Source organism: Chelonia mydas, chromosome 10 (genome assembly GCF_015237465.2).
Source record: "Chelonia mydas isolate rCheMyd1 chromosome 10, rCheMyd1.pri.v2, whole genome shotgun sequence".
Taxonomy (NCBI): Eukaryota; Metazoa; Chordata; order Testudines; family Cheloniidae; genus Chelonia; species Chelonia mydas.
In genome coordinates this window covers 45,722,968-45,738,156 of record NC_051250.2, presented here as the reverse complement: position 1 = coordinate 45,738,156, position 15,189 = coordinate 45,722,968, and positions in this window count along the sequence as shown.

The following is a 15,189-nucleotide window of genomic DNA, read 5'->3' as shown; positions in this document are numbered from 1 at the left end:
AACAGGCCTAACATACAGATAGAGGGATCTGACCCCACTGCATGGGCCCTGGCTGAGCCTCCAGCTTCCCAAGCCCAGCCTTGGAAACAACTCATGCTGTGTGGAACCCAGCCCCGCCCCCTGCCATCCATTGTCAGTCCCAGCTCTGTCCCTCCCTACTCACCCATCCATTGCCACCCCATCCCAACCCCTTCCCACCCAGCCATCCAATCACCCTACACCTGTCCCACCCCTCCATGTCCCACACCCATCCCTCCCCACAGCCATCCATTGCCACCCCATCCCTGACCCACCTTGCCCAGCCCCACACCTGCCCCCTCCCCACACAGCCACCCATTGTGCCCCCCTGAATCTCCCAGTGATCTTCATCCCGCACCACAAGATCCAGGGAGGGGGAACTTGTAGCAGGATCCTCTTCTCTCTCCCTGGCAGACCACAGGGGCAGCTCCTCCCCCATCCTGGGTGCTGCAGCCAGGAAGAGGAGCGGGAGACAGCATGAAGCAGACTGACCCATGGCTCACAGGAGGGGAGGGGAAGCAGGGAGCATAATGACTAGTACACACTCTATATCAAGAGTGCCATGTCAGCTGGACGTTGATCCCCAGCAAGATAAGGGAGTGGCTGTTATGGGACTCAGTTAATAATGACGTAAAGGAGGGTAATGTAGTTAATGCAAATCAACATGGGTTTATGGAAGATAGGGCCTGCCAAACTAACGTGATATCTTTTTTTCATGAGATTACAAGTTTGGTAGCTAAGGATAATAGTGTGGATGTAATAGACTTCTGCCAGGCATTTGACAGCATGGTATTTTGATTAAAAAACTAGGACAATATAAAATTAACATGACACACATAAAATGGACAAAAAACTGGCTAACTGGTAGCCTCAACATGTAATTTAAATGGGGAATCCTCATTGAGCATATGTGTTTCCAGTGAGGTCCTGCAGGGATCAGTTCCTGGCCCTATGCTATGTAACATTTTTATCAATGACTTGGAAGAAAACAAAATTATCACAAACTGGGGGAGTGGTAAATAATGAAGAGGACAGGTCAACGATACAGAGCAATCTGGATCACTTGGTAAATTGGGCACAAGCAAATAATACGTGTTTTAATACAGTTACATGTAAGTGTATACATCTAGGAACAAAGAATACAGGCAACACTTACAGGATGGGGGACTCTATCCTGGAAAGCAGGGACTCTGAAAAAGATCTGGGCTTGTGGTGGATAATCAGCTGAACATGAGCTCCTCGTGTGACGCTGTGGCCAAAAGAGCTAATGTGCTTCTGGGATGCATAAACAGGGGAATCTCGAGTAGGAGGAGAGAGGTTATTGTGCCTCTCTGTTTGGCACTGGTGGGACCACTGCTGGAATCCTGTGTCCAGTTCTGGTGCCCACAGTTCAAGAAGGATGTTGATTAAATGAAGAGGGTTCAGAGAAGAGCCACAAGAATGCTTAACGGATTAGAAAGCCTTCCCTATAGTAATAGACTAAAAGAGCCCAATCTATTTAATTTAACAAAGAGAAGGTTAAGGGGTGACTAGATTACAGGCTATAAGTACCTACATGGGGAACAAATATTTACTGATGGGATCTACAGTATAGAAATGAAAGATCTAAAACCATCCAATGACTTGAAGTTGAAGATAGACCAATTCAGACTGTAAATAAGATGTATATTTTTAACAGTGAGGGTAATTAACCACTGGATCAACTTGCCAAGGGTCGTTGTGCATTCTCCATCACTGGCAATTTTTAAATCAAGACTGGGCTTTTCCTAAAAGCTCCGCTCTAGGAATTATTTTGAGGAAGTTCTCTGGCTTGTGTTATACAGGAGCTCAGGCTAGATTAGTGGTCCCCAAACTGTGTGCGCGCCCTGCTAGGATGTCATGGAGGAATGTTTGGGGGGGTGCACACTGGGGCCCAGGCCAGCCCCCACGGGGGGTGGGGAGGGAGCACCACACTTCCAAACGTGCTCCTCGCCCAGACCAGCTCCACCCCTCAACCATCAACCCTGTTCAGCCCCCAGTCCTGCTCTGCCTTTAGGCCAGATCCGCCTCCAGCTCCACCCTACCCCCTGCTCCACCCCCAGCCCAGCTCTGCCCTCATTCCCTCTCTGCTCTCAGCCCCACTCTGCCTCTAGCCCCAGCTCCTCCCCCATCCCCAGTTCTGCCCCCAGCTCCACCCTTGAGGAAGCCTTGGCTGCAGGGCCGTCCCTACCCATATGCAAAATACGCAGCTGCTTGCTGCTCCAGCCCTTGCTCCGCCTCTTCCACATGGCCTCCACCCTGGCCCCGCCCCTTCCCACCTCTGCTCTGCCCCAGCCATGTCCACACTCCAGCCAGCCCTTCCCCTGAGGACTGCAGCAGGGGTTGGGTTCCTTGCGCTCACTGGCATTGGTAAGTAGAGCCACCTGGCCCCAGGCTTGGGGGGAGGGGGAAACCACCCCCCGGCACTTGCCGGTGGCGAAGCTGGGAGCCAGGGAAGCAGAGCAGGCTGAGGCCGGGTCACTCCACTTCCCGCAGGAAGTGGTCAGTCCAACCCTGCGGCAGAGGCCTGGGGCCAGCCTCCCCCTCCCCCCCACGGAGGCCTAGGGCCCCACAAAGCCCTCCCCCACCCGTAGGGGGGGCTGCATAGGGTACCAAAATGGCTAGGGATGGCCCTGCTTGGCTGTGCAGTATTGGAGGAGGAGCACAGACAGATTCTGTTACTGGGGGGGCATGATTGGAAATGTTTGCACACCACTGGACCAGATGATTACAATGGTGCCTTGTGGCCTTGGAATCTATGAAATGGCAAAAGCTAGCAACCCTGCTGTAGCCGGCACCCAGTGCCGAGAGGCTAAACAACAGCTGGAGTTGGTTCGCTACCCGGTGTGCTACACCCAATAATCACAACGGGGTGGAGAAGCAGAAAATTTTATTTGCAGCTGCAAAAAGGTACAGGGAGAATAAAATCTCAAATCCTGCACACAGAGCAGGAAGTTACACAGGCTTTTATACATCCTTTTTCCCAGCATACTTATCCAATAGCAAGCTGCCCTAAGTATCCATATAGCCAGCCAATCCAGTTCCCAGCTAGTGCCCTTGTGCTCTGTATCATTTCTTAAACCATACATAAAGCTGCTTTATTCAGCATTGTTCTTCCATATCTGCCCTGTTTGGCCTTGTTTAGTTTCAGGCAGTCTGACTCTGCAACATATTGTTGTAGATCCTCAGCATAACTGCTGTGAGTGCCTCCAGGCTGGGGGGCCAAGGACACTTGGGCCTAGTACGCAGAGCTGCTGCGAGTGCCTCCAGGCGGGAGGGGGGGCCAAGGACACTTGAGCCTAGTGCGAGGGGGCTTCATCGACACTCGTGGTCTTCCATCCCCTCGAGTTACCTAGTGGCCATGCCCAGTGTCCCCAACAACTGCCTCCTTTGAGAACACTCAACAGCCTTGGCTCTGAGTTTTCTCACTTGGGCTACTTATTTCTTTACAATAGGACTTTGCATAAGCACTTTGTGATAGCCCTGAAAAGAATGACTTATTAACTTTTGCAAAAGGGTCCTGACACATGATACTGCACAGCGTAATACCAATAATACAAGCAATACAGGAAAGAGAAGTTTCAATAGCTGGCTAAATAAACAACCAAGCCAAAACAACAAACCCCAGCCTGAAAACAAGGTTTGCAACCAATTGCTCTCTCGGGCATGGGCCTCAGCCTGTACCACCTTTTCATAGATTTCATAACTGCTATCATTTACATATACACAACATCGGGGCCCGACGAGGGCACAAACCCCTCCTTGGGATGCCAAGAGATAGTTCAAAGCCAGCCTGTTTTGGAGGGAAAACGTCCTGAGCTGCTGTACCTCTTTATTTAATGTTTTTACTGCTGACACTAAATCGCTAACCGAGTCCTCTAACTCTAAGGCAACTTTCTCAAATACCATTTGCAGCCTCACAGTATAGCGGCCTATGCATGCCATGGCTGGCCCGGTAAACAGTGGCGCTATTCACAGTACAGAGCACCCTACAAGCTTCTCGGTTGTGAGAGAATTCTTCATGTTGCCCTCCAATGCTGTAGTCAGTCGCCGCAGGGTCTTTTCTCGTGACTGAACAGAGGTGTCTCGGGCATTTCTAATCTTTCCTTTGGGCAGTGTGGCAGTTATTGACAGATGAGAAACTCCATGAGCTATATAACAGCTACCTGTCCAGTTGGTTGGCAGCACCTTGTAAGCCTTTCGGCCACATACAAAATAGTGACCCTGTAGGGCCCAGTAAGGACTGTTTCTTAAGGGGATTCCTGGGATCTTTAAGACTGCTTTGGCTGCTTTTCCAAACAGTTCATATGCCCCTAAGGGGGCATCCCATCCTCCTGATTGGGTACAAGTGTGGGCGTTTCTAATTGTGCCGTTCAAATTACACTCGCCATAGGGACCACTACAAACCCACCATTGGCTTGCTACATTGGAGATATTAACTGGACGGCAAGTTATATTTCCAAACCCTTCTTTTGTGGTAAGAGTATTTGTAAGAGTTTCCCTAAAAGGGTAGGAACCATTACACCCACACTGCTGGCCTCCCCTTTTGGTCTTTATCCAATACCCATCAGCCCACTGTGTAATAATACAGGAGCTTTTTCCCACAGGACACCCATAGTGATCAGATTGGTTTTGGGTAAAACATAATACTCCCTCAGTGAGTACTGCAACTGAATACTCCTGGTCCTGATAGGTGGCTTGCTGTAAAGAGGTCTTATTCCAGAACAGCGAGTCCGTTCTTTCCTGCTCTTTGGTGGCGGCTAATTCTGCTAGGGTCAGGGGCAGCATGTCAAGGGGCATTCCCGTTTTGGGGGACAGTGGAGTTGGAGCACATACCCAGCAATCAGTCTGGTTTGTTAAAGTAGCAACATGGTGCACAAGCGAAACAAAGGAGTTATGCTCCCGATATGCACAGTTTGGAAATAACAATACAGAGAATAACAATGTTACCCAATTAATTATTACCAGAGTCTTTTTAACCCAGGGTCTCCAGTACCTGGGTGGGTCCATTTTAGTGTTAAGGTGCCCACTATTTGTGTCTTTTAAACAGTAGCTTTAGCCCGAGATCGTCACTAGATGAGGAGTCAGCAGGTTGGACGGTCCACTGTTCTGCTGACGAGGGGGCGGGTACTGCCTTCAGACGAGAGTGATGGATCCAGTTCTTGTGTCCCTCGATCTTTGCCGCTGTATGGGAGACCAGCAGGACGGTATAGGGTCCTTTCCACTTTTCCTGGAGAGGCTCGTCTTTCCAGGTACGAACAAGCACGGAGTCACCGGGCTATAAGGAGTGGACGGGAGAGTCCAAGGGGAGAGGCTGGGAATCCTTGGTATACCTGTGAAGAGACAAAAGAACAGCAGACAGGGAACACATATACTGTGACAAAAAAACATTACCCAACTCCCATTCCCCTGACAGAACCGGGGTGCCATTCATAGGCCATGCCCTTCCAAACAAATTCCCTTCCAAACAAAGTCCCTTTCAAAGGGACTAAGCCATAATCTACACTTAGGGAGAATGCGGATACGGAGTAGGACGAGGGGCAAAGCATCAGGCCATCGCAGTGAGGCTTCTTGGCACACTTTTGAGAGATGCCGTTTAAGGGTCTGATTGGTACGCTCCACTACCCCACTGGCTTGCGGTCTCCAGGGCGTATGGAGTTTCCAGGGGATCTGCAAGGCATGTGAGATGCTTTGAATGATTTTTGACGTGAAGTGTGTCCCGTTGTCAGATTCCATCCACAGGGGGAGTCAAAAGCGAGGAATGATCTCTTTAACAAACTTGAGGGCCACTGTTCTGGCAGTGCAATTACGGCATGGGAAGGCTTCTGGCCATCCACTGAACCGATCCACTATGACAAGGAGATATTTGAACCCTTGGGTCCGGGGAAACTCAGTAAAGTCTATTTGCCACACTTGTCCGGGGCCCGGAGTGGGTTCTAGGGCAGCTGGTTGCACAGGATGTCCCGGTCGGGGGTTATTCTTTTGGCAGACTAAGCAGTCCGCTTGTACCTGGGCAGCCAGGGGTCGGAGTCCGGAAGTGATAAAGTATTTTCCCATTAGCTGGATAAGTGCTTCCCTGCCAGCATGAGTGGTTTGATGTAGTTTCTGCAGTACTGGCCGGATCAGGCCCTTTGGTAAGAGGACCTTCCCTTCTGGGGAATGGAGCCATCCCTCCTTTGCCTGGAGACCGAGTTTGTCAGTTAGCTGTCTCTCCTCCCCAGAGTACTGAGGGGTTGGAAGCTCCCCTACTGATGGGATAAGGGCATGCATATGGGCATTCTCAGTCTGAGGGCATGGCAGGATGGCAGCATGCTTAGCCTCTCTATCTGCCCAGGCATTACCTCTGGCCACATCTTGATCTTCCCTTTGATGGGCTTTACAGTGTACCACCGCCACTTCCGAGGGAAGTTGTACAGCTTCTAGGAGTCGGAGGATTTGGGGCCCGTACTTGACTGGGGAGCCTTGGGCTGTCAGCATTCCCCTTTGCTTCCATAAGCCAGCATGAGTATGCAGCACACCAAAAGCATACTTTGAATCAGTAAAAATGTTGACCCGCTTTCCTTTTGACAGTTCAAGTGCACGGGTCAGGGCTATTAGTTCGGCAAGCTGGGCAGAGGTCCCAGCAGACAAACCTTCAGCTTCCACAGTGTCATGGAGGGTCACAACAACTTAACCCCCCTTTGCCCTCCTTTGCCCATCTATTACAGTACTGCTACCATCAGTGTACCACTCATAATCTGCATTTGGGAGGGGTACATCCTTTAAATCCAGACGGCTGGAGTACTGGGCATCTATGATCTCTAAACAATCATGTTCCTGTTCCTCTGTTTCTGGCAAGAGGGTGGCTGGGTTAAGGGAGGGGCAAGGCTGTAAGGTGACTTCAGAGTTCTCTAACAGCTTAGCCTGATACCGAGCAATCTGAGCCTGGGTGAGCCAAAGCCCTTCCTTTGCATCCAATAAGGCTTGGACCATATGGGGAGTATAGATTTGCATAACCCCTCCCAATGTTAGCTTCTCAGCTTCCTCAAGCACTAGGGCAGTAGCTGCGACCGCCTGTAAACATGCCGGCCAACCCTTTGCAACCTGATCCAGTTGCTTAGAAAAATAAGTCACGGGACGTCTCCATGCTCCTAACAGCTGTGTAAGCACTCCTAGGGCCACCCCCTTTCGTTCATGTACATACAACTGAAACGGCTTAGAGAGATCCGGCAGGCCCAGAGCCGGGGCTTCCATCAATTTTCTTTTTAGGATTTTAAATGCCCTGTCAGCCTCTGGGGTCCAATCGAAGGGGTCATGATCTGCTCCTTTTACACAGTCGTACAGGGGTTTAGCCCACAGTCCAAACTCTGGGATCCATATCCTGCAAAAGCCTGCCATACCCAGAAATGCCCTGAGCCGCTTATGATTACTTGGGGTAGGAACTTGACAGATAACTTCCTTTCTTTCGCTTGAAAGCTGACGCTCCCCTTGCCGTATGTGAAACCCGAGGTACCGTACCTCTGGGAGGGCGATTTGAGCCTTACTCCGTGCTACCCGATATCCCCGGAGTCCAATAAAATTCAGGAGGCTCACGGTGGCTTTAAGGCAGGGGGTTTGGCCCACAGCAGCAATTAACAAATCATCTACATACTGCAGAAGGAGGGCCTCCTCATTATCCCACTCCTCTAGGTCCCTGGCCAGAGCCTGGCCAAAAAGGGTGGGGGAGTTTTTAAATCCCTGGGCCAACATTGTCCAGCAAAGTTGCTTTTTAACCCTTTTTTGGTCCTCCCACTCGAAGGAGAAGATCTCCTGTGACGGGGTGGCAACTGGGATGGTAAAGAAAGCATCTTTCAGATCGAGGACTGAAAAATGGGTATACTATCCCCCTATAGAAGCCAATAAGGTATATGGGTTAGGGACAAGAGGGTGCAGAGTCTTAACCCGTTCATTGACTGCCCTTAGGTCCTGTACCAGCCGATACGTGCCATTAGGCTTCTGTATGGGTAGAATGGGAGTGTTCCAGGCTTACTGACATTCCCGGAGAATACCATACATGAGGAATCGATCTATAGTTTCCTGTAAACCTTCTCTGGCTTCCCTCTTGATTGGATACTGTTTTACTTGCACTGGGCCTTTCCCTGGTATGAGCTGAATAGTAATGGGGGTCTGGTGGGTGGCCTTTCCTGGAATCCCTGATGCCCACACGAGGGGGTACACCTGGTCTTACCACGGGCTCCATTCCGGGGCTTGCATGGCTGAGGGCTCAACTGCAAGGGTCATGATCCATGCATTCTCAGGGGATAAGGTAAGGGTTATTTCATCCTCAGTAAAATGCAGAGTGGCACCGAGGCGACAAAGCAGATCCTGTCCCAGCAGAGGTGTTGGACACTCAGGGAGGTATACCAGCTTGTGGGATATAGTCCTGTTTCCCAAAGCGCATTCCGCTGGGGCATACACTGGGCACTTGGTGTCCCTGCCTGTGGCTCCCACCACAGTAAGGGAATCTGCTACTGGCAACTGAAGGGGTCAATTTACAGCAGTTCGTGCAGCTCCAGAGTCCACTAAAAAATCTATTTCTGAGCTTCCCACCCGCATCTTTACTCGGGGTTCCGGGGGTAGGGTGGTCCGTCTCCCCTGACACCCCTATTCCTGCTCAGCCATCGCCATCACAGAGGCACCCCCCTTTTCTTTCCTCTTTGGGCGCTCATTTTTCCAGTGTCCCTCTTGTCGACACAAGGCACACTGGTTGCGACCCAGCTGTCTCTCCTGCGAGCCCGGACGTTCGTGTCCACAGCCCCTTCCTCCCCGGCCACTTCCCTTAGTGCCGGCCTGTACCTCTGTTACCATCAGTCTCACTTGCTTTCTCTCCTTCTCTGTCTCTCTCAGACTATAAGCTCGGTTTTCAGTCTCTGAGATTTGTGCCATGGTCATGCCCATTAAATCCTCCTTTTGTTGTAACTTTCTCTTAATATCAGGAGCTGCTCTGCTCGTAAAAATTCCCTTAATAATTGACTCAGTTGCCTGATCATCGGGGTCTGCATTAGTGTTCTGTCGAACTGTGTCCCGAATACGCTGTAGAAAGGCCCCTGGGCTTTCTTTTAAATCCTGCATTACTTCATATGGCTTTGCCCAATTATTATGTCGGACAGCTGAGTGACGGAGTCCATGCAAAAGCAACTCCTTATAGGAGGTAAGGCGGGTCATATCCCCATGATCATTTGGATCCCACCTGGGGTCTGCTTGGGGGACTTGTGCATCCGGGTCAGGGACATTAATACGATCCCGGTCATACCGTTTCTGCGCCTCCTCCCTTGCCTTGGACACAACCAGTTGTCTTTCAACCTCAGACAATAGGGTTCGCAGGAGGATGTTACAATCATCCCAGTCCGGCTTGTGACTAGTGAGGCACCCCTCAAAGACTGATATAAACCTGCTTGGGTTGGTGGAAAACTCTCCTGCCTGTGCTTTGAAAGCAGCCAAATCCACAGGATTAAAGGGCACATGAGTATAAACCTGCATAGTCGTGGCCGGACGCCTGTCCGATCCAGACCGGGCGACTTTAGTTTCGGTGATTAAGGGGTATAGGCCAACCATTGGGGACTTACAAGGTGTGGGTATAGGGGCCGAAGGGGACACCGGCTCTGCCATTACAGTGGGGGTCGGGGTCTGGGAACTAACATTAGCTGCTACCGAACCAGTCGGAGTCAGATTACAGTGCTGTAAAATATCTGGTGGAGTACATAAAGTCAGAAACAAATGTGCATACATATGTTCATTCCATTTCCTTGTTCTCTGACAGAACAGGAGTAACTGAAGGATCGTGTTGTAATTAATTGACCCTCCTGGTGGCCACCACTCCTGGTCCTCTAGTTGATATTGAGGCCAGTCAACTGTACAGAATCGTTTTAATTGGCTCTTAGTCATCGGATCCGCACCAAATACCTTCCAGTTTGCTAGAATGCATTCTAGGGGCGTACACCGTGCCCTAACCCCGAGCCCTGTCCCTGTCCCTGTTGCACCGTTGTGCCCTCCGGGGTTGATCAAATCGCATCTCCTCCAAGGCCCTGATGAACTCACTGGTGCGCACTGGGCGTCGGTTCTCGCTGCAATCCTCTACCTCCAGGAGGGGTCCGGGCAAGGCTAAATTGCAGCCTCGTCGCCCACCCAGGGACGCCAAAAGCTGTAGCCGGCACCCAGTACTGAGAGGCTGAACAACAGCTGGAGTTGGTTCGTTTCCCGGTGTGCTACACCCAATAATCACAACGGGGTGGAGAAGCAGAAAAGTTTATTTGCAGCTGCAAAAAGGTACAGGGAGAATAAAATCTCAAATCCTGCACACAGAGGAGGAAGTTACACAGGCTTTTATACATCCTTTTTCCCAGCATACTTATCCAATAGCAAGCTGCCCTAAGTATCCATATAGCCAGCCAATCCAGTTCCCAGCTAGTGCCCTTGTGCTCTGTATCATTTCTTAAACCATACATAAAGCTGCTTTATTCAGCATTGTTCTTCCATATCTGCCCTGTTTGGCCTTGCTTAGTTTCAGGCAGTCTGACTCTGCAACATATTGTTGCAGATCCTCAGCATAACTGCTGTGAGTGCCTCCAGGCTGGGGGGCCAAGGACACTTGGGCCTAGTACGCAGAGCTGCTGCGAGTGCCTCCAGGCGGGAGGGGGGGCCAAGAACACTTGGGCCTAGTGCGAGGGGGCTTCATCGACACTCGTGGTCTTCCATCCCCTCGAGTTACCTAGTGGCCATGCCCCAGTGTCCCCAACACTGCTGACTAATGCACTTGTGCACTCACTGATACTTTTTGCCTGTGGATTCGTGAATGGCTGGTGATTCTGTCCCCTGGGCTGCCCAGAGCCTTGCCAGACACAATGTGTGCGGCCCCTGACAGGCTGCTAGGTGCCTTTATCCCCACTGCATAAACAGCATGACAAAGGGCCTGTCCCGGGGTCATACGGGGGGAAAGCCAGGAATAGAGCCCGATCTCTGAACCCAGCTCTTTGCCTTCTCCTGCAGGCCGTCCCAATGCCACCATGCACAGAAGATACAGCCTTGCCTACCCCACTGCACAATGACACCTTCTGAACTTGAGTGAATGAGCTTCCAAAGGGGTGGCGTCAATATGGAATCAGACACCAGATAATTCAAAAAATTTGGGTTCTTCCCGAAGTTCATCAGTGCTGTTTGTCCTGAAAAATCTCAAATTCATCCAAAATTGCTTTCAAATGTAGGCGAACCCAGATCCTGTTAGCGACTGACTCACCACAGACACCTGGTCCTTCTTGTGCGGGTTGAATACATATCACAGCACCAGAGCGATGGTTTTACTTCCTTGCCTTCTGGTATGCCTGCCTTAGCTCCTTTATCTTCACACAGCACTGATGTGTGTCCCGTTTGTAGCCTTTTTCCAACATGCCATGGGAAGTCTGACCGTAGGTATCTAAGTCCCTATGGATGGAGCGGAGCTGGGACTGCACAGCCTCCTCCCCCCACAGTGCCAGCAGATCCAACAACTCAGGCGTGCTCCAAGCAGGAGAGCATTTGCTGCATGGAGCCACCATGGTCAGCTGGGAAGATGCAATGTGAACTGTCCACGCAGAGCAAACAGGAAGTGGAATTTCAAAAATTCCCGGGCCTTCAAAGAGGGAGGGGCTGATGTCTGGGTGCAGGACCTCGGAGTTCGAACTGCTGACTAGATGGGCATTGTGGGACACCTCCTGGGGGCCATTTACAGCAACATAACCAAGTGCAGGGATCTCACTGACACTTTATCGCTATAACTTTGTCACAAAAAGCTCTACACCTCTCATCAAGATGGGTTTTTTTGTCAGCAAAGTGGGAGAGTTTTGTCAGCGGAAGGAGCCTTATCGTGTGTACACCTCCACTATTTTGTCAACGAAAGCTGACTTTTTTTTGACAAAACTCTGTCCGGTAGGCAAGGTGTTAGATTGCATTAATAGAGGCTTAGCATGCATGTCACAGTGGGTGATAGTACCGCTCTACTCAGTGCTGGTTATGCCTAAACTGGAGTACTGTGTTCAGTTTTGGTCACAAATGTAGAGAAAGGATATAGAGAAACTGGAAAGGATCCAGAGGTGAGCGACAAAGATGATCAAAAGGATGGAACGCAAGCCATGTGAGAAAAGGCTGAAGGAACTGGGTATGTTTAGTTTGGAAAAGAGGAGTGTGACTGGGTATAGCGGACCCTCTGAGGCCCCCTACTGGAGGCCTCATGGTCCTGCCACACCCCGCCCAAAAAAGGGCAGCGGAGCGGGTTCTCCAAGCTGCCTAGAGTGGCTGTCCCCCACACAGCCAATCAGGGACCAGCAGCCTAGTATAAGAAGAGCGGCAGGGCCAAAGGGAGTTCATTCCTTGCTGGAGCTGTAGGAGTGTGGATGGGGTGTGGCTGGCTGACGGAGCTACAGAACCCCGGAAAGGGCAGTGCAGCCAGAAGAGAGAGCAAGAAGGAACTTTGAGCTTGTTGCTGGGACTCCATTAGGACAAGGCCCTGAGGTAAAGGTGAAGACGCCACGGGGAAGTGGCCCAGGGAATTAGAGAAGCCCTGCAACATCGTTGAAAGGACGCAGCAGATGGCTGCTACCTACAGGTCCCTGGGCTGGGACCCAGAGTAATGTAGCCAGGAAGCGCAAGAGGGTGAAGACATTATCTCCCGGGAGGGAGCCTTTGAGCTGTATCCCAGAGCAGGGGCAAACGGAGAGAGTGCAGGCACATGCACTCGGCCAGGGGCCGTGCATGAGAGGTGAGTGTGTCCCGGTACCAGAAGTGGGGATTTCACGACCGAAGCAAGGGAACAATGGAGGAGTTAGTAAGGCTGCTGGCCCAGCAGCAGCACAGCTCTGCTGAAACCCGGAGGGCACTCGGGGAAGCACAGCTGCTCGACAACAGCAGGCTGACCTGCTGGAGGGTGGCTTCCAGATAATGCTGCACACGGCTTTGGGGGCCAGCTGCCCGCCCAGGACGGACAAAGATACAAGACGAAGTACTTCCCAGCAGAACAAATCCAATTACGGAACAAACTTCCTGCCTTCGTTATTCAGGCTTGCAACATGCTTCTTTCGCTGACTGGGGAATAGAGGGTATATAACGACTGAACCACGTTCCACTCTCTGTAGGTGCTCCTACAACTACATTGAGGAGGGCCAAATGAGAACAGAGAGAGAATCACGTTAAAGGAAGACGCACAAACCCAGAGGCGGGTTTACCATGAAACAAACAGTGCCGTGGCACGGGGCCCCCAATGACGGGGGGGGGGGGGGAGAGGGGGGGCCCAAAATGCAGAACAAATCTCATCTGACAACCTGCCCCAGAGTCCTGGCTGGCGGCCCAGCTGCTTGCATTCTGTGGCCGGTGGCCTGACGCTGCTCCCAGAAGCGGCTGGCTGCTGGCACATCTCTGCGTGCCCCTGGCAGGGGGGAGGTGGCTCTGTATGCTGCCCCCACCCCAGGCAGCACACAGAGTCCCGCTGCCTCCCTCCCCCCAAGGGTCACACAAAGACTCGCCCGCAACAGGGCTAAGGCGGCTCCCTACCCGTGCTGCCTGCCTCCCTCTGCTCTGTGCCGCTCCCGGAAGCGGCCGGCAAGTCCCTGCGGCCCCGGGGCGGGTGTGTGTGTGTCCACGCATTGCCCCCGCCCCAAGTGCCGACTCCGCAGCTCCCATTGGCCGGGAACTGCGGCCAATGCGAGCTGCAGGGGCGGCACCTGCAGGCAGCAGCATGCAGAGACCCCCTGGCCCACCCCGTCTAGGAGGTGCCACCAGAGGGGTGTGCTGGTCGCTTTGGGAGCCACGCTGCCCAAGGTAAGCGCTGCCCCTCTGGCCCCTCCTCCACCCCATACCCCTGCTCCAGCCCAGAGCCTGCACCCTGCACCCAAACTTTCTCCGAGAGCCTGACCCCCGCACCCCCTCCTGCACCCCAATCCCCTGCCCCAGCCCAGAGCCTGCACCCTGCGCCCAAACTTCCTCCCAGAGCCTGACCCCCGCACACCCTCCTGCACCCCAGCCCACGGCCCCAATCAAGGTACCTCACTTTATTTTCATTTACTTCCTATTATTTATAATATAGGAGGAGGATGAAGAAAAAAAGAATGAAAATAGGGGGGATTTTAGAGAATGTTCTTTTCCTTGGCTGAGTCCCAAGGGGGGGCCCCCCGAAAATGAAGCTGCGCACAGGGCCCCACTAACTCTAAATCCGCCACTGCACAAATCCCAACCCAGATGTTGAACCCTTTAGAACCCATGCTCATGAGTTCTGATTACTCCGCCCCCACCCCCAAGTTCACTCTCTCCGTTATAGAAATCTATTGGTTGTGATGGTCTCGGCTGGGCTGATTGATCAGACCTGAAGAAGACCTGAGCTGAAGAAGAGCTCAGCACAAAAGCTTGTTTTTCTCTCTCGCCAACAGAAGTTAGTCCAACAAAAGATTTTTACCTCACCCACCTTGTCCCTTGGGTGATCTCTGTCAGTTTCAGAGCTAACCAGGCCAGATGAGGAGTGATGCATTCTGGTCGTGTTTGTGCCTGTGCGTGGCCTGTGAAAATTTGAATAGAGCAGCCAGGCAGCCCCTAGGAGAGAGGGCCAGCCCTGTGCATCTCATCCCAGTTAACATCCATCGAAGAAGCTGGTTTGAAGAGCAGGAGCTGAGGCTCGGAGAAGGGACAAGCTTGGGAAGGAAGGAGGGAGATGTGGAGATGAGACCTCAAGCCTAGGAAAAGAATGTGAAGTGTGCAGCATAGCCAAGCCACGCCAGGCCCCAAACTGTTACTGACGGCAGTGGGTTTTGTTAAAGCAGACAGCTGCTGTCTGGACCACAAACGGAGCGTTGCAGCAGGGAGGGGGGCTGGCCCAGCACATTAAAGACTAAACCCCTGAAGCAAAAAAAAAAAAAAAACCCCACCCTAAGAAAAGCCCCATTCTCTGTGCTTGTTTCCAGTGAGCCCCACTGCGCTGACATCCAGGGAGCATCTGTCTCTAATTAATGCCCCAGTCCCTCTGTCTTCAGTCAGGAGAACCATACGTTTCAGGAGCAGAAGAGAAATGGAGCTGAGCGAGGCTCAGCAGCTTGTGCAGGTTGCACCGAATTGGAGTCGTAGTCCTTGAAAGGGTAGCAGGGAACTTCAGGAACTTCCCATGCGCTTATGTGATGGCGG